General features: G+C 43.2%; 1 protein-coding gene across 3 annotated transcripts in view; it reads left to right on the top strand.

Annotated features, from left to right (window-relative positions):
• The window catches only part of ADD3 (adducin 3), a 103,885-nt gene that overhangs the window by 7,110 nt on the left and 76,375 nt on the right, over nucleotides 1–20,400 (top strand). The window contains exon 1 of one of the 3 annotated variants that reach the window (XM_068198015.1): nucleotides 4,733–4,852. The exons of 1 other annotated variant lie outside the window; for it this stretch is intronic. The gene's annotated coding sequence lies outside the window, so the exon portion shown is untranslated. Of the gene's footprint in view, nucleotides 1–4,732; nucleotides 4,853–20,400 lie in introns of those variants that run through there. One more of the 3 variants, XM_068198018.1, reaches the window with a different exon arrangement.

Below are 20,400 nucleotides of genomic sequence, written 5' to 3' on the forward strand. Positions count from 1 at the left end.
GCTGACAAAGAATCCCTGCCTTGTTGTTCAACCAACACAAACCTGAGTGTAGATGGTGCTGAGGCAACAAACATGGGTTTCTTGATGCAAAGGGATGTGCTGTGCTCCAAATGCATCATCAGAATCACAGATTAGCGATGTCTTTTTAAAAATGTGCTCTGAACATGAGTTTTTCCTTCCAAAAATAACTTTTATTTTGTTCATATTAGAAGAGCAGGATGTTCTTTCCTGTCCTGAAGGGATAAGGAGGAAATGAGAACTATGGGGTTCTTATATGGTATGAGCTACTATTCTTCTGGACTAGTGCTGTGAATCTTGACTTTTTTTCTCCCCAGGCTTAGCATTTTATTCCCCATGGACCTCATTTTGCATTCATTCATGCTGATGTTACTTCAGTGAAGCTCTCTTTGATATCAAAGGCATTCCTCCATGTTTACAACCTCTCTCATCCTAAGGCCACAAACATTAGGAGGGAGGCAAGCTACCAAAGACAGTGCATGCTAAGTGTCTCAATTCCCTTTTCAAATGAGATAAAGTTGGTTGAGAGACATGAGTGGGGGCAGAAAGCATGCTTTCCTGTACTCTGTGTTCAAGGAAAGAGACAGCAGTTTGGAGGAAATGTGAACGTAATGGACTGTACATTTGTATGCCATTGTACCGAGGTCTGACAGGAAACACTTGGGGCTTGATTCAGGAAAAAGTAAATCGTATCCCTTTATAACACTCTCATAACCCCGGTTATCCTGCAGTATTTGACTACATCCCTGTCTTTAATGTATATATTCTCACAGCTCTCTCCAGAAGACCAGAAGGAAATCTGGTCACTGGGGAGCAGGGGAGGCATGGGAAGAGATTTTACAATATTTTCCATCCGATGGCCCTCCTGAGTGACAGCAAAAGACCAGCAGCTCTTCACTTTTAAACCAAAGGGACTCCTGAGCAGCTGCCATTATTGACTGCTACTATAAGCAGTTCCTTACATGAGGAAAGCTGCAAATACCAAACCTTGGGTAATTTCTGAGCAGCCTCTGCCAAGCCCGTGAGAGTTTTTTGTTGCCATTGGCTTTCACTGTAATGTGTAGATGGTTGCAGTGAGTTCCCACCACATGTGCAGGGCCAGAGACTCCTCAGCAGGCACTGCAGAATCCCTTGGTTAGAGGTTCGCCCTGCAGCAACATGGAAAAGGTTCCAGCTCTCAGCATTTAGCAGCTTTGTTCCTCAGGCAGCCCGCTGGGCTCTGTGGGATCTGTGCTGCTCCCTGGAAATGCCTTTAACTGCTCCCAAGGGAGCCTCCCTCCCGGAGTGACCAGGGTCAGGGAGCTGTTACAGCCCTTTGTCTGTGGGGAACATGCAGTACCACCAGGGTCTGGCATTTTGCTGTACAGCTCACGAAGCTGCAAAGATTGAAAAAGAAACCAACTCCCCACACGTGACCCAGAAGAGATGGATTGAGGACATAATGCCCTTGATTGAAAAGGGAGGCACCCAGGAAACCTCGTGGTATATTTATATATATATATATTTCTTTTTAACTAGAGCTAAAGTAATTTGGCATGTGTGTCCCCTGAGCTGCTTCCTAAACCACAGCTGCATGAGGAATTATCTAGCTCTTAGCTGAAGTAACTTCTCAAAAAAACCCCAAACATGTAGGTCATTAAAGTGCTAATAAAAAAAAAAGTTGATGAATCTCTGAGCAGTGCTCTGATTATCTCTCAGTGGGGAATGAAGAACTCATTAACATGAGCTCCATGCCACTCCCTCGTCCTTTCTCTGAGTTTGGCATAAAGCAAGGAAACAAATGTTTGTGGTTTGGCCAAGTTTCTAATGAGTAGCTCAGCTAGGTCCACTGATTAGACACGTGGCTTCACGGAGGTGAAAAGGCTGCTCTACCATGTAAAGTGGCAAAGAGTGGCAAAGAATTTCTGCCACACTGGGTTCCTGAAAAGGAAACACTTTACTTATTCTGTGGATTTTTTTACTACGTGTTTAGCAAGAAATGTACACAGAGAGGGTTTCCTTGACCTGGCTGACAGAGAGAAACAGTGTGAGGTCCAGAGAGAGTAACAAAGGCAGGTGTATGTCTGAAGGGTCACTCTCCAAAAATTGTTGCAGCTTGCTGTGTGTTTGGTTTCACTTGTTAAGGGGGGGTTTAATGCTAAGATACAGTCGCACCCCAAAAGAACAGTCCTGCCTATCATGTGTCCTCCCTGCTCTAGATGTTAGCTGTGCCACTCCACAGAAGGATTTCTGCCCAGCAGCCCCCAGGCACCGCAGGAGCCCGCAGGCAGAGGCCTCCATTTGCTGCATCACCTGCAGGGCTGCAGCACAGAGATCTGCCTAAGAATGGCCCACACCACTGACTCTCCAGAAGCAACTGGCAGCTGTTTTGAAGGAGGGAACAAAAGCTCCAGAACTAATGGGAGAAGTCTCTTCCATGCAGGAAAGTTTCTCCTTGATCATGCTTGTAATCCATTTATAGCCTGAATCATCAGTACTTGTCAGCTTCATAATCCTTCCAAGACTAAAGTAGAACTCATCTACATGCCCAGGAGAAGAAAACTCACCCTACAATAAACCTAAAAGGCATCTGCTGGGATAAGCAACTGCTGCCTCTGAAATTCAAATATCAGGGCGTGTGATCAATGTCACGCAGCACCTTAGCACTCCTGAGACATCAAGTCTGTCCCCTGCTGCTGCAGACAATGCATTGTATAATGACTTTAATAAACTACAACTCAAAAGCAGTGAGATTTTCCATTCCAAATACCCCCTTGGGAAAGGCAGTATTTGATTGCTCTAATGGTTAAGAAGTCTCTTCTGGTTTCCAGCTCAGATTTGTGTGTGGCCAGTTCCCATTCAATCACTCATGTGCCAGCACCCTCTCTTGTAAGAGTTGTCTGGGCCAGACCTCAGAATTCAAGGCAAATCCCGATCTACCAATCTCATTCCAGTATCACCCTCACTTTCAAAACCACACCTAAAGTTTGTAATTTCTTGGCCTCTTCAGGTTCAAGGTTTATTAAAACATGATACAGCTGTAAATTTTTTCCAAAAGGAAATTAAAATGAGGGGATGAACATAGATGGAACAGCCCTACTAATTCCATGAGTGTTAAACTGAATTAATAGGCAAATTGGAGAAAGCAAATTGCTCCAACCTTCATAGCACACTCCGCACGTAGCTATATATTCTTCCTGTGCCCAAGGTAAGTTTTAATTTCCAACAGCCACCAGATAGTTAAAAGTCCTCTATTAAATAACAGATGCTGTGCCACCTCATCCCCTTATTAGTGGCCGGTACCTGCAGATTCCCGTGGTGTGGTCAGGTGGAGCCTGAGCTGGGTACACATTTGCAAAGTTAAAACGTGCTCTGCACCCTCTCCGTATTCAAATCAGACACCCCATGGCTGGACAGTTTGGTGCCTCAGGCGCTTTTTTCTCCAAGGACCTCTCTAGCTCCCAAGGGCCCTTGCCCATCACTTTTCTGTGCTGGTCCTGTAGCTCCTACACTGATGTGGTGGCAGCAGCCAGCCAGGCTGGAGCCTTTCTGGTGACTCCATCAGAAGAGGGTCCTGGCACACAGGGTCTTCATCCTACCCTGCTCCAGCCCTGCTGCTTTCCCCATGACCACAGTCCTCGAGGGGCTCTTTAAAAGCAAGCAGTACCCAGAATTAAAAGGTTGTGTCCCCCGAACCTACATGGAGTTAATGTGTAATTTTACACCTGTAAGCAGCAGTGCTGATTTCAAAGGGACCTTCTAAGACTTTCAAACATATTTTACAAAGTTTCTACTTGATCCTGCTTGTAATTCACTCCTTGCCTGGATCATGAGGACTTGTTGAACTTGAGGAATTCTGCATCTTAGAAATAATTAAAAACATAATTAAAATACAGAAGTTTTTTTTTTTTTTTAGTTTGTTCTGTTTTGGTTTTTTGTTTTGTTTTGGGGTTTTTTTGCATAAAAAGGAGAACTATCACCACTTCTGTGGCTACAAACGTTTGATCAGAGCCGCTCAGATGTAACAAAACCAGCCCTGAAACCGAGAAACCAAGTAACTTTGGGTGGGGAACCAAGAAGAGGGATGATTTCAGCCGCAAAGAGGAACAACTACAGAAAGCCAAGAAAACAAAAAACAGGGAGGAAAAAAAAAAAAAAGAGAGAAAGAAAGGACAGTGTTTGCCAAGATGACTTTAGAATTTTGTGCAGCTTTTTTTAGCCAGGGCTGCTCTCGGCAAAAGAGCTTTCTTCTGAGCAGGACGAGCCATCTGGAGAAGCCGTCTGCCGCCTTTCAGCCCCAACAACTGTTAAAATTTCTCAAAATTTCACTTCCAACCCAGGGTTTTGTTGTTGTTGTTGTTCGTTTAGGGGGCGTGGGTTCTTTATTCCCTTTTCCCGCATACACCTCCCTGTATCCCCTCGCCGCCCCAGCCGTGCGCCGGCCACCGCGGAGTCCCTGTCCAGCGCCACGGCCCCTCGGGGCTCGATGCTCCAGCCCCGCACTGCAGGTACAGCAGGGGCGCGGGGCGGGGGACAACAATGGAGGGCAGCCGGGCCGGAGGACACTGGCGGTGCCGCCGCCCCTCGGCCAAGTTGGAAGCCGTGGGAGGGCGAGGGAAGGCGGCCGCAATTCCAACTCGGCCGAGGGGCGGCCGGGGAAGGGCAGCGGGCGAGCCCCCGCGCGCTGCCAGATAGTGATCCACGGCGGGCGGGCAGGCGCGGGAGGAGGAGCCCAGGTGTCCCTTCCTGCCACATAGTGCGCCGCCCCTTTCCCCGCCCGCTCCCGCGGTGGTGCTGGCGCTCCCGCCGCCGGGCGCGGGGATGGACTGCAGCACAAAGGCGCGGGCCCGCTGAGGTAACGCTGCCCGCGCTGCGGGCACCGGCAGGGCGACGGCGGGGGAGCGGGGATCTCCCTTCCCGCCGAACGCGGGGCCGTGGCCGCCCCGGAGCCGCGGTCGGGGAAGGGGGGGCGGCGGCGGCCGGAGGCCCCGAGCGCTCCGCGCGTTGCCGCGGCCGCCCCGGGGCTGCGGGGGGAGCGCGGGGCCGCGGCCGGCGGCGGGATGGGGCGGTGCGGGGGCACCGCGGGGCCGAGGGGGAACTTGCCCGCGGGTCTGCGCCAGCTCTCCGCCGGGGGAGATGCTGCAGTGCTGTCGTTCTGCCTCGCCGCTGGGCTGAGGAGGAGGACGGGGCTTTAAATAATGCGCCTTCGCTCCGAAACTCCGCTAATCAAATAAAACCTTGGGAGTGATCGTTGTAACTACGGACTGTCCTTGCTCCGCCGCAAGGCTCCGGACTCCCTACGCGTCTCGGAAAACTTCTTAAAATCTACATTATTTGGGGTTTTTATAGTGGCGCGCAGCTCCACCTTCGCTGTGGATCGCGGTGCGGAGAGCCCGGGATTGCGCTTCCCGGTGCAGGCTCAGGCATTCCGGTCACGGCAGCGCGGACCCACCGGCGTGACCAGCATCAGCCCAGCGCCGCTGCCGCTCGGGCTCGCTGTGGCACCCAGCCCCCTGCTCTGCTCGCAGTTTGGAGTTACCTCCATTCTGTGCTTGTCTTAGGGAGGAGGAAATTCAAGATTGCTGCCTTGAACTTTAGGCTCCAGAAATGAGGATTTACGATGGGCCTTTTGGGAGTTTGTTCCTCGGTGTTGGTCAGTTTTCATCTCGCATTAAAAAGCTCATTTAGGAATTCAGAGCGGAGTTATCAGTCAGTGTTCACCGCAGACTTCAGGGCAGGCATGGCTGAACGATGGGATTTTGGCCGGGAAGCCCTGGAGTGGCTCTGTAAGGAGGGTAGAGCATGCCTCAAAAGCAACAACGCGGTCGTGGAGGTGGGTTGCCTCTGTTTCTGTCTCAGCATCATTATCTTACAGGCAGGTTGAGCCTGAATCTGCTGTTTTTCATTCACATGTCCTGGACTCGTGTCTGGAGGGTAGTGATGTGATACCTAGTGGAGGGAAAATGTGTAGGCATGTGCCTCATCTGTGTAGTTCCACTATGTGGAGGAGTTAAGTTTAAAAAAACAAATAGATAAAATCAATGACAATGAATATCTGGGCCAAAAAAATGAATGGCCAAGGGTTATAAAAGCATGAATGTATGGAATTGCTGAATTGTGTGGGAGAAGTTGCTGCTTAAATGAGCTTTGGTACCAAAGGAATGAAGCTGACGAATGTAACCTCAGCCTTTCAAAGAGTGCTTTGGTGTGCCTGGGGCAGCTTCAGGCTGTCTCGCTTACCTTCTGGTCCAGTTGCTGATGGCTGGAGTGAAGCACAGGTGTGGCAGAAGTATGGCTGTGTGTGATCTGCTGGGAAGGGATGGTGGTGGCTTTTGGGGGGAGCGGTGCAAGACAGGGCAGGTTCTGCTCGTGTCTGATTTGACAGCAGTTCTGCTGTGAAAGTCTCCCTTTTGCCTCCCTGCCAGGGTTTGCCTTGCACCAGGGAGCTCTCAGGACTACACACCCGGTCACTTCAGCCTTGCTGGCTGAAACCGTGTGTTAACGAATTGTACAAACCTCCCTGGTGGCATCCAGTGCTTGCAGGGAAAGAAAGTGTCCACCCAGGGAACAGCATGAGCTCTTTGGCTGTTATCAGACAAGCTCCTCAATGCTGATTTGAGTAAGAAGTGCATGTATTTCTCAATGAAACAAAATGAAAATTGTGTAACTAATAGAGTATACCAGTTTTAACTTTAGATGTTGTCACGTTACTGACAACTGTGTTTACTGTTAGTTGCATTATTTCTCAGAAGATATTATTACTTGAGTTTAATTTTTGCTGGAAGAATGTGAAGTCCCAGGCAGGAAGGGGTGGGCTGCTCAGGGGTTGAGTGTTTAATGATAGAGGTTAGTGCACAATGATGATGATGATTAAGCACGTCCTTAATTCCTGACCAATAGATGGAGTGCTGCTATGCTTTAGGATATCTGAGGATTTAATGGTCTCTTGGTTAAATCAGTCATTATCCTTGACTCTTGCCTGAGGATTGAGACAGCTGACATTATTTAAGGGAAAGGTGATTTTAGGGTGGTGCTTTCAAGCTGTCATGTACCCCACAATCATCGAATCCAAAGAGAAGGTCCAGGTGATGCCTCTGACACCCCGGGCTTTGCAGTGCTTGCAGGGTGGTTGGACTGGAGTGATCTGGGGGAACGGGGCAGTTTCACTGCCTTGGCCAGCAAGGTGTACTGCAGCCCTCGTGGTGACCCTTTGCTGGTTATGAAATGAGCTGCTGGACAGGGCTGGCTGAGCCCAGCTGGGCTCAGTGTAGCTGTGCTGGAACGGTCCCTGTTGCATGTGATGTTAGAGGTGACATTGCACGCAGGGGTTGCCTGCTTTTGTTCAGCTCCACTTGTTAGAGGCCAAATGACCTGGCATAACACTCTATTTGCTGTGAAAATCATGAGAAATTAACATGTAAGAGTGAAAATTGTGAGAAATTAACACGTAAGAGATGAGAAATGAAAACTGTTTTAAGAAAGGCCGGCATTAGTTTGTTTCCTTTTGAAAGGGAATGTTTTACGGATCAAGAACTGAACTGAAAGAAAGTAAAAGGCTGCTGGTTCTTCCCTTGTTAAAATCATTGTTGCCACTTAAAACTGCAGTGCTGTCCTTGCTGCGCTGTGGATGGTGCTGGAATGATAATGCTTAAACAAAACAATTTTAATTTAGGGGAATAACTTGCTTCACGTTGAGATGGTGCATAAAATTGCCTTTTTGCTAGCGCTTTTTAAACTGGATATGAATTCTAGTTTCTTTAAAAAATGTCCTGTAACTTTAGCAGCCATAGTAACCTCTGGCTATTAATTCCCCTGTAAATCAATTTTGCATTTTCATACTGCTGCTGCTTCAAAAACCGAGTTGGTCATTGTTTTGGTATTGACTTAGAAGTATGCAATCTATATTTTTTAATGGCATTGCTTCCCCTTACATCACAGGCTTTTCTTCAAGCGATGTTTTGAAATGCCTGTTGCCATATGAGAGATGGTGGTGTGGCTTCTGGTAGGATTCTTGGGGGTTAGTTGTCTTTTGTGTCATGTTTTTTGGCAGATGAAGATGACTAAAACCTACTTGACCCTTAGGGAACAAGCAGTAACTTACTCATTGTGTGTTAATATTAGTTCTGTTTGCCCACAGAGTCCACTCTGCTTCTATACTAACTCTGAGTCACTTGACACATGGGAAAACACTTTTGTTTCTTTTCTGTATTCAAGATAACACATGTCATTGCACATCATCACAAATGGGATTTTGAGGGATTTAATTTAAAGATATCCTAGCAAGTACATGGCTTTTTTGCAGATAATTTGTGATCCAGATTATTAGTTAAGAGAAACACATTTTAATTGGTTAGATAAGAAAGTATGTTCAGGTATGGCATGCTCTAAATCTGGGCTGGTGGCAGAGGGATGGCAGTTCAAAACTGTAGCGTAAACTGGAAAATGCTGACTACTGAAAACTTGAAATTTTCTACAGATTCATTGAGAAGTTGGATAGTGGGAGAAGGCTTGAGAGCATCAGACCTCAGTGGGAAAGTGATGGCTCCTGGTGTTTTATTGCCCCTGGATCTTTGCAGTCTGTGAATGTGATGTAGGTATCTGTTTATTTAGGAGAATATTAAACATCATTTGTGTCTTACGGTAGTAATGTCAATTCCGCTTAACAAGGATGCAGTCAGCTGTTACAAGTGCTAATTAGGGAAATATTCCAATAGCCTAATTCATTGTTCTCATCTCTTAAACTGTCGTGGTCTTGGCTAGGAAGAAACTCTTCTCTTGCCTTGTATTGTCTAGCCTGTTAAAATCCAAGTGACATCAAAGCAGGAGGCAGTTTTCATGTGAGTCAGCAGCTGAGGTGAAGACCTGTAAATCACGGGCTGGTGTGAGAGCGGGGCTTGCTCTGTAGCATTTCACCTTGTGTTTTCTTGACCCACAGCGGCTAACAGCTGGCAAATCCCTTCTCCCTTGTGCGGTTGGAATCTCCTGAAGTTACTTCTCCAGCTGAAGTACGTGGCAGTGCTGAGCAGCACGGAGTTGACAGCAGTTTGCTGCTGTTCCCATTGTGGCTGCGCTGCCCTGAACGAGTACCTGGTGTTACTGGCAGCATTTCAGCCGAGAGCTGAACACTGCTGTGTTGGCCCAAGAGAATTCATTGAACTGCTTTGAAAGTCTCTGCTTGTTGTCTTCATCTGTACCTGTAATTACTGATCGCAAGCTTTTTTGGTTTTTTTTAATATTAATGCATATATTCAAGTGTTAAATGATATGGGAGTTTTGTTGTTTTGTTTTTGTTTGACTTTTTTTTCTTGTAGAAAACAAGCATCCCTCTGCATATCATCCATTGGTATTACACTAAATGCAGCCTAGGTTAGAGGCCAGGCGGACCTGCATGTTCTGTTTGCAAATACACAGTAAATGTCAGCCCTGGAAGGACACCTGCATGTGTTCTGATGGTAAATAGAGTGCAAAAATAGGAAAAGCTTACTTGATGGGTAAAGCTTGTTTAACTATTCAATACAGTCAAAACAAGGAAGGAAAAATATAATTGTAAATATGTATTATATTACCCCTATTATTCCCTCCTACAAATGTAGACCAGCTTTTCTTTTTTTTTTTTGGACAGCTCTAGAAGTCTTGGCAGAATATTGTGGGAGCAGTTTGGTACTGAAGTTGTCTGTGTGATTCAAATAAATAGTTTCTAGAGCAATGTAAATTATAAATTGGCTGGGTTCAGAGAGATTGCTGGTATTAATGTAAGTCATTTCATATAATCCAGTATCACAGTACTGTCTTAACAACCCATATGATGTTTTAGTCTTTATGGATGTATATACAAAAAACCTCTGTATTTATAAAGAGCATCACTAAGGCCACAAAGTCAAGTGTTTGAAAGCTGGATAGTGCTTTCCAAAGAAAATATCCTCAATTTAAAAATTAAATTACGGCATTGGAAAGTACACTTAGGAGCCCTGTTGTCAGTAAGAGAGGAGTGTTTTGGCTCAGATGCTTCAGATCTAGCAGACACTTAGCAGAGGCAACCTTCAGCCTAACATGAAAAATTAGGTGAAATTGAAAATAGAATTTTGGGACGGAAACAGTGGACAATACCAGGCAGTGCATCCAGCTCTGTCTAGAACTGAATACAATAACTCGAAAGTACTGACCTCATAAGTACCTTTGTTTTTTCCTGACTCAGATACACAACCATTTTTAGGAGTGTTAATGAATTGTATAACAATTTCTCCAGGCTCCTGGTCAATGCTAAAACAGGAGTAAAGCACAATTTAAGCAAGCTGCCTTTCAATATTATTTAAATTATTGCTACACACCAGGCAACATACCATATTTGCTGTGTATCGTAAACCACCAAAACCTAACCTAAAATTTTGTTTTTGGAACATACAAACTGTGTTTGAAGGTATACCCTGTGGCAAGTCAGATCAAGTGTTCTCAAATGATTGTTTTCATCTGTATTCACTACAGTTCTTTGAAAGTGCTGAGATTTAGGGTATAAGAACTTGCATATGAAAATAATACCTGGCATTCCTATGCTACATTAGCCTATGTAGCTCTCCTGATACACCATTACTGCAAAAATAAATGAACACCTAGTTCAATATATATTTCTGTTACTGTGTTTAAATTATGATAGTACCCACAACAAGCCCATCATCCTGTTTCAGATCTTGATTGCAGATGAAGCTTTGCACTAAATACCTGGTTAAGGGATAATTGTCTTCGTAGTGTTCACAGTTAATCTGTACAATTTCTGGCTTTCAATTGCAAATGTCTTTAAATGCCTAAATATGTATAAACATAGAGGCAAAGGCAAAATGCTTCTAGTAACTCAAATGTTTTTGGATCCAGCCATCAGGGCAGAAGGCAAAGATGTTCATGGTCTTTAATTCACCCACTAAATAGAAGCGGTTCCCCCCTAGGACAAACTGTGTATTTTCAGGCCAAAGTCTGTGTAACTTTCTTATTCCTAAAGTTACTGAGGTTGTAGAAGCATTTGTGGGTGTGTGGTGGTTTTTTTTTTTCGTTCCCATCAGTGGGCATAATACTGAATACAAATGAGATTTCTTACTGATGTGCTGATTGGAATGGGTTGGCTGTGCAGAGCTGTTTGTCTTTGACACGTAGCTGACTTGGCATTCAAAGGACACGTGCATGTTCTGTGTTAAATGGCTTAAGGACTGGAGTGACACAGTTGGAGAGCTTGGCAGATACCTCTGTGTGTGCATGATTTGGAACAAAAAACTCCATCTTCTAAGACAAACTGTTCAAAGTAGATCTCTCAGTCAAAATTTCATAAATATTTTTATTGCAAAGATTTAATCCTGAGCATCTCAAGAAGAAAAAAGGACTTTTGATGCATGTTTTAATAATGGCTAGTACGATGTTTTGTAAAACCAAGTATGTCTGTAACCAGCAAAGCCCTCTTTAGGTGTTTGTTTTGTTCCTTATCAACTTGATCAAAATTACGGGTCTCGTATGGAGCAGGAAAAAAAATGCAGAAGAATTTGCAAATACATTGAATTTATGGTGTTTCAAAATAAATAAATTAACCCAATACAAAAGCAGAAACCAAACCTAGTGGTCTGGCAGTCAGGTTCCCCCCTCCATTTTTTACTCTGTTTCAAACTTTGTTTAAATACTTCTGCAGTATGCAGAGAGATTGAATACATCTGTGTAGTGCTAGCATGAGAGAGTGTGCTCAAAAACAGGTTAGTTCAAAAAAAAAAAAAAATCTTGAAATGAATCCAGGTAGCTTCCTAGTTAAAACATATCAAATAACATAAAGTATGTGAACTCAAGACAACTCAGTTTAACTATATAAAACATTCAAGCTGTAAAGCATCAGGAGGTTTTTTTATAGGTGCCTGGATAATTTGCCCTGAGGTGGCAGGGGGGCAGATTGGGTTGGTTCCCTTTTTACATCAGATGTTTTCCTGTGAGCCAAGAACTCGGGGAGAAGCTGAAATACTGCTTCCTCTTTAAAGGGTTGTTGCATATACATTATGCTCTTTGTGTGTGTTTGCTTAAACGCAGATGTTTTTAAAGGTCTGTGCCCCTCGTTTTAACATGTCCTAATATAGCTCCTGGTTAAGGGCTGGATTTCAAAGACTGCGTAGTTCTTCTCAAGCACCACACCATTCAAAATGGAAACTTTTGCTGTCTGGTCAACAGAAAGTGTTCTTTTGCCTTGCCATTCCTAACATGAGTGTTTTATTGCATGTCAGTGCTTCTAATCAAATCAAGTGTCACTTAATGTATTGACTGGTGGGATCCAGTGTCCTTCAAAGTATCTTAAGCCTGAAAGTCTCCAATTGCCTGAATCAAGGCGCTGACTCTCAAGCGATGGACCCGAAGTGGCCAACGGAGGCTGTTAAGTGTGATTATTTCTTCTGTACCAGCAAGGTTGGCCAACATTTCAGTCCAATCCTTTGGGGAATTCCCCATTCCTTTGGAGAATCTTTGCTTAGATATGGTGATTTCCATCTGAGGAGAGATTTGGCAATCTGAGGAGACAGGAGGCAGGAGCGCTCTGCTCCACAGGCAGGGCCAGCAGGAGCCCAGGCTCATCCAATGCTTCCAGTGCCAGCAGCTTCATCTGCCTGGTCCTTTCCTAGAGCTGGAACAGCAATGTGTGCATGGGCAACGGTTTCCAAGGACCTTGAGTGCTGTATGGCACTTGTCACTGAGGTTGGGTCTGTGAACTCTTTCACAAGAACCCATGAGACAGACCATGTATATTGGTCTTATTGTCCCAATACTTGTCTTAAGAGATTCTGTCTCTCCACTGGAAAAATGATCAGTTTCCTTGTTGAAAAAGGTTGAAATTCTCCCCTTTATGGGAAAAATATTTAAAAATCAAAACAAAAAACTCCCACGTGCATCACTTCCTTTCCTATTAATATTAGCTAGTATATTGCCTAAAACTAATGCATGTGCAATGTTGATTAAAAAGAATTGGCTAATGGTGAGAGTAAGAATAAAAAATTATTTATAGCCTGGGCTAGCCTTTAACAAGAGAAAATAGCTTGAGGTATACCATGTAACACTAGTGTCTGGCTACTATCAAACATGCTGCAAATATATAGTAACAGATATTGTGTGCAGTAAATTTATCTTTGTAGTAGAAACCTGATGTTGTTGCTATTCCCAGGGGCTAAGTTGAATTACATTATTACTGAGGCTGAGCTAACAGAGCTTTGCTTATAGTATACATACAGACAAGGGCTTCTTCACAGAGAGGTGACCTCTGCTGTATTTTGGTTTCAGATTTCACAGGGACCCATTTCAAAGTTTTTAGCTTCAGTCCACACCCTGCTGGTAGCTAGCTATAAAACTCTCTTTGAAGTAAGTTAAAAAAAAAAAAAAAAAAGTCTGTCCTTTATTACTTTGATAAAATCAGATAAAGGTCATTTGTTTACTCCTTTTGTGATATACACTGCTGCCACTGTTCCTTGTCAATATAAGTGATACTTGAAAGATGGAACTAAAGCAACAAAATTACTGGTTGCAGTGTGCAAATGCATAGTGTAAGTAATTATCTTTTTTATGGGTCTTTTGTTTATTAGTTAACTTGGAGAATGTGCACAAGCATATATTTGTGCCAGGGAAGCTATTATGGTTGATATGGCATAATGTAGTGTACTCCCTCCAAGGTTATTCCACCCTCTCTCTAAACTTTTTTTGTGTTTCTCTCTCTCTCTCCAAAACCAATTTAAAGAACCAAATTAAAGCCCTGTAATCCTATTTAAGAGCCCTGTCGAATAAGAAGTCTGCATGTCACCGTTCCAGTAAATATAATCACCTCTTTAGTGTAGTCGCTCCTCTCTAGGATAGATTTCCATCCGATTGAAACGTGTGGGTTGTACATTACAACCAAGCTAAAGGGGATATCCTGCTCTTCCCTCCTGGTCCTGTGGTCCTGCCTCATCCTCTCTTGTGTAAGCCCTGCTGAACTTGTGCAATTCATTGTGAATTGCGGCAGAAAAGCTCCTCTCCCCCTTTGACTGCATTAACTCTCTTTAAGAAGTTGAATTCACTCAAGAGAGGGTTGAGTGAACACTAGGGTGTGTACAAGGTGTCAAACACAATGCAGAGAAGGAGGGAAAAGGAGGGTAGGCAGATGGGGCACTGTCAGTGCCAGGCTCCAGGTAGACTCCAGCCCCTTAATCCTGGTGTGGCGATGCTCTGCAGGTGGGCACTGCCTGCAGCACTGGGAGGCAATGAAAACTGGATGTGGAAGGTGTCGGTGAGCCGAGTCTTCTGCAAGGGGACTGGCTGGTAGGAGAGCAAGAGTGATCAAACCATTTCTCTAGGCTTTGAGATACAATGCAGCAGCCCCCAGATTGCAAGGTTCCCCTTTACCCTCCCAGTGCCCTCAGAATCTGAGGGGGAGCAGTCATGTTTAAAGGCAGATTCTGGGATGAATGCAATGTTTTGGCAAAGCGACATAATTTCAAAACTATTTTAATTAAAATAATCTCAGCGAGCTAGGCTGTGTGGCTCTCATATCCCAGCTGCATGGCTGCCAGTGGGTGACAATCCTGTGTGGTGTGCTGGTCTTGGACACTTTGTGTTGCCTTCCACAGCAGTCTTCCCTTGCCTCCAGAGCCTGCGTAGCACAAGATGCACAACTGAATTTTCTACAGTAAAATTCAAAGGTTTGCACTACTGAGTAGTATATACCATTGCTTCTCTTACTTTTTCTTTATTTCATAAGTTATATATAAGAAGTGGAGGCTAAATACTGCCATAGGAGAACTTTATTACATCAAGTAGGCCACACTGTCTATATGTAGAGAACAAATTCTTTCTTTGCTGAGAGGGAAGGGTGGGGCTGCTCTTGGTTCTAGTAATGAAATTCTGCATATGTTTAAAAGATAACTTTATATATAAAGAACTCAGAATTCCATTGAAGAAAATGTATACAAATAAGTTGCTTAGCATATCTCAGCGAGCCACCCAAAATACTAATGCTAGCTTGCAGCCTCTTACGTGCCTTTGACAATGGCATTGCCTCTCTTCTCCTTCCATCCAGGTTCTCATCAGTTAAACAATGTGTAAGAAAACCTAGCATTGCTTTAAACAAACTTGGCAGAAGAATTGTTTTAGAAGTGTAATGCCGAGTTCCTAACAGCAGAAAGCTCTTTGCTGTTGGAGTTGACTGAAATTGTTCCATCTCTGTGCAGGTGGTGAATGATAGAAGCTCTCAGTGTGAATAGCTGTCCTGCAGATAGCACTTTATTGTCTGCAGTGCCAGGTCCTCCCAGCTCTCTCCTGCACCTCTCTTCTCCTTTTTTCTCTTCTTCTAGCTGCAGAGAAGGATTGTCTTCCAAGGTTTGCATTTTCTCTGTTTCATATGATATGCAGGCTTCAGTGTAGAGACTTAAGGAGTCTTATCAAAGTAATACTGGCTCAGTCAGAGTAAAGATGCTTTAGTTAAATAGACTGTGGCTGTGTTTAAAAATAACAGCTCTAGCTGTGTCAGCGTGTTGGACGACCTGATACTGACTTCAACAGATAGAGCTTCTGAAAATTACTTTGCCTGTTGCAGTATTGCCCCAGTGTGAACTTGGTTTCTCTTGGTAGCATTTCAGTGTTAGATAAACCAAAACAGAGCCCCCAAATTTTAAATATGAGTAGCCATATGGCTTCAGAGAAAGCTTGTTGTAGTGGGCACCTTTTGAATGCACAGGAGTAGCAGCAGTTTTGCTCCTGTTCACATTGTCAAAACAGCAGTGCCTGGGTTTGGGTGCAAACACCACCCTCCTTTAAGCTCAGTTAGTTTTGTGTTCTCAGCTGTTTGACAGTAAAAAGGTGGTGTGGGTATCTTCCAACCCGAGGTCTGTGTGGGACTGCCATGCTTGCACACGTAGCCTGTTGCTTTCTTGTAATACTATAGTGTGTGGAGGGATTTGTAGTAATTCCTGTGCAATTGTCTCATTTTGCCTCAGCCCTGGTGTGTCCCTGACTTCTGCCTTTCTGAGGACTCATTTAAAGCACTGATGTTCTTAAATAGTCTGGTTAATGAGAACTTTTTGAAAATACTTTGTGTTTCTGATGTTTATTCTGTGTTTTACAGTTCTTGTCATGTGTGGGTTTTCTGTCCTTTTTTTGTTTCTTGGCAAGGAAGACAGTATTACATTCTTGTACCAAGAGGAAGAGTATTAAGCCTACTCATAAAAAGAAGATTTATTATCAAATGTAGTTTTTCATTTTGTCCATTGGAAATATTTTTTTTTCAACTCTAACCATACCCAGATTACTGGCTTCATTCATACAGTCGTTGTATCAAGTTTGGATGCTGTCTTTGTTAAATTATGGCTCCTGAGGGTTTTTTGTTACAGGGGTTTCTTCAATCAGGGGAAATGAGGATATAATAAAGAGGATTCAAGGACCAGACACAATGATTCCATATAACTGAAACAAACAATGCCAGATTTGGCTGATGTTGGATTTTCCATCAAACTTTTTTTATTGGCGTTCATTCATTTTACTTTAAGCAGAGTTTAAAATTGAGGCAGTTTGAGTGCCTGAAGGAACTGAGAGACCAATAGCAGATGATTTGGGCAATACTTTTAATCACTATATCCTATCTTTGTGCATTTATTTTGAATTCTGGCTTACTCAGGAAGTTGCCTTGATTCAAATGCCATTAGAGTAGTAAATCCAACAGGAGACATCCAGATTCACTGAAAGGACTATCACTAAAGCCAGTGTAACAGACCTGACTGTGCCTGCGGTTTCTGAAACACTGATTCCAAGCATTGAGCTCATGCTTAGTGAAAAGCAGTGCAGTTCTCTGGCAGAGTGAGTACCTGACCTTCATTTCTGTAGCCTCTCACTCGCTGCAACTCCCTTAGCTGTTATTGGTATATTTTGTGTTTTACCACACTTATAAAATGTTATTAAGTGTAATGTGCTAAAATAGGGACAAAATAATCACAATGCACTTCAGGATGCAAGCAAAATTGCTGTGAGATTCTATATATAAATGACTGTCAGCCAGAAATACAGTGTGAAACGAGAGCGCAGGGTATGCTGGTAGCTTTCTCCCTTTCTCATGCTGAGCACTGCCAGAAGGGGAATGATGCTGAATCTGTTTTTCACTGCTTCTGCTATGCCAGAACATTGGTCTTTCAGGGTAGACAGTGTGCACTGCTGCAGTTTTCTGCAGATACTTCTCAAGGAGAGAGGAGGAGAAGAAAACATAGTATTAGTTTTGACATTTACAAACTAAGAGATACTACATTAAAGCTGAAGTCAAAACTGTAGCTGTTGCTTAAATGTCCTTTTAATTATTCTAGAATGCTTTGAGGTATTTTTCCCTACCCTTCTTCTCAAAAACCTCTGCATCTGTGCGCATTGGATGCAGTAGTTGAATCATACCCAGTACACAAAACTCTTTCCTCTTCCCATCTTTTTCTTCAATATACCTTATCCAATTCTTTATTCAGAGAAATCTAGGAGAAGCTTTCCTAATGCTCTTTCTCTTATTAGGGTTCAATGGCATAACTAAGTTCTGTTCCTGCATCTTTTCTACCTTTAGTGGCTTAGAAGTAAAAATGGTAAAAATGAAAGCCCTTACAGTGGCCTAACATGCAGCACTTCAGAGGAGGAAAATTCGATTTGTCATGGAGCAAAAAGCTGTATGTGATTTGAGATTAGCACTTGCAGTGCATCAGCCCTGTGCATTATGGTCAAATTTATTTGACACAGTGTTTTTAGACTTTTTATGCAATATGTGGTAAAGGAGGATTCTGCTTGATGAAAGAAAGCAAGCTGACAGAAGGAGTAAAACTACATATTGCCCCAAGGATAAAATTTTGAAAATATTTCTCTGGATTCCAGCAGTGGGCATTACATAAGAAAGAAAATAAGTTTGCCCTGAAGTGCCTAAGTTATTGAAGCATTTGAAAAGTAGGATTTGTCTATCCAGAAATTTATTGCAATGTCTACTTGTGACCAGAGGTGACACGAGTACAGATGCTTTGTAAAGAAACAGGATCTACAGTAACCTGTGGGTTTTGAGGATTGCAAGGTTGTGTAACTCGGTGTGAAAAACATAAAAGGTTACAGCTGATATCTTCAAATTATTTATTTACCTTGCAGTTGTGTGAAATTAAGTTTCCTGAGAGGTCTGAGTGATGTTATTTACTGTAAGAGGATCTGATCTTGTAGTTGTTTGTTCTTTGAGGTAAACTGAACTAGCACAAATGACCAAAAGTGTGCAATTGTGCAGCTTTCTAATGAGAGTGCTCTCTTTGGTGTATTTGGTAGATCAGCGTTGAGGGGTGGTGGTTGTAAGAGCAGAAAGGAGAACTGTCATCACTGTGAGATGCAGTGACTTCCTTGTAGCATCTTGTGAGGAGGAGTTTGCACTGGACTTGGACCCACAGCCACTGAGGCACAGCTCTTTCTTTGGCTCAGCCCTTAAGGGAGCAGAAAGGCAGGAGGCATTCACAGCACATTCCTGCTTTGAATTGCTATTTGGAGAACACTCTAAGGATGCTGGAAGCCTCAAAACAAGGCAAACCCAAGTCGGGCTTGGCTGGCTAATTAAGGTAGCCCAGCAGAGCAGTGAACAGCACACTCGGGTTATTATGCCTGCATACAGATTCTTGGTACAAGGGGCCTGGATCTGTGCGTCCTCTCAGCTCTGTGCAGATAACACCCAGATAACAACTCTCTGTTAATTCTCAGCTCATTATTCAGATTGCTGTTATATTTAAATATTCTGTCTGCATTTTGGCTTAATCTCTGAGCAGACTTGGGCTGTGAGGTTTTTTTTTTTTTCCAAACTTGTTAACGCAAGCTGTGTAAGTGATGCAGTATGTTATTTTTCTCCTTTTAAGATATTTTATCCCGTACTGATGTGACAGCTGTTCATGTTCACCCATCTTGGCAACAGTTAAACCCTTCATGTTAAATAGTTGGCAGCTGGTAGATGAATGAAGGTTTTGCCATTGATTCATTAATGTGTCCAGAAACCATCTGTAAGGTTTTGGGTGTTCTCAAGCAATTCCATTTATTTGTCTTCCCTCTGAAGAAAATAAACAAATACACACACATCCTCATTTGTTTCTCCTACCCCCATCCATAGGTAGGCTTCTCAAACTGGGGTTTAAAGAAAATGCTTTGCTAGCAAGGCTTCTGTTATAAATAGTAGGTAAGTGCACCTACGCATCAGGGCTCTCTTTTTAAGTGAGGCTGTAGCAGCTGAAGTTGGGAGGTAATTTTTAAATACACTGCAGATAGACTGCATGTGGGCACAGCCTCTCACCTGCATCACACCCACAGACCAAAGTAGCTGGAAACACTTGGGTGAGAGCAGAGCTGAGCTTCAGAGCTTGGACACTTCAGCAGCCTCTCTCACTGAAGAAGCTTTTCCTGGTGGAGCAGGAGCAGGTGCAGGTGCTTTGCTCTCCTCTGGGCTTGGAGCGATTGTTTATCCAGCCTCGCCAGAGCTTCCTCTCTGAACAAGGTGTAACCACACTTTCAATCAATTCCCCCACTAAAGACAGTGTTTATACAGCCATGCATATATATTTAATCCTGTTGAAAATGATTCTCAAAACAGATGTTTAAAGCTCTTGTTAAAGGTCGCTTGGGACATTTTAAATAGTTGTGCAAAATTCCAGTTGTCCCATCTTCCTGCCTCCAGAAGCAAGTAGCGATGTACTTGTTGATTAGAAATTGGCTGGTCGTGAGAGGATTTTAACATTTCAGCTCCATTCACATCATCTGACACTGAATTTCTTAGGTGAAAGTAGGACTTTCCTCTGTTTTGATTTTTATTTTTTAACTTTTTCATCATTTCATATGACCTTTTTAATACCTTGCTTGGAAAAGATAATCTAGATTAATCAAATATATGAGCTTTACCAATAAATATAGGTGCTCCTAAGTGGTGCAGTCCTCTGGAAGAATTACTTAATTTTATTTTTTAAAGGTCTAATCAAAAGATAATTTGGGGAAAGTGGTTGCTTTCTTTTCAACTGTTGGTTCTCAGTGATGTCACTGGTAGTTAACTAACCCAGCTTTTCAAGTATTTTCATTCCTTCTATAAATACATTGCTAAGGGAATAGTGTCAGTAACCACTGAACATTTACTAGTTTGACTTCATATGATCATGGATGTAGAGTGAGAGTAATGTTTATATAGAGAGACAATTTTTGTTAAGCATTGGATTCATATGAATATGAGCTTGTCTGATCTAATTCAGGAGTGTGTTTGTTAAGAGGACTGTTCTTAATTAATTCAATACTTTGATATCAAATATGGTGAAAATCTCTTAGGTTCAAATGTGGAATGATGCAGTTAGTCTTTCTGTACTGCTTCTTTTCTGTTGTGAAAAGAGTTTGAGCTTTATTCTAATTTTCTTGAGG

The sequence above is a fragment of the Anomalospiza imberbis genome, chromosome 8, assembly GCF_031753505.1.
Source record: "Anomalospiza imberbis isolate Cuckoo-Finch-1a 21T00152 chromosome 8, ASM3175350v1, whole genome shotgun sequence".
NCBI lineage: Eukaryota > Metazoa > Chordata > Aves > Passeriformes > Viduidae > Anomalospiza > Anomalospiza imberbis.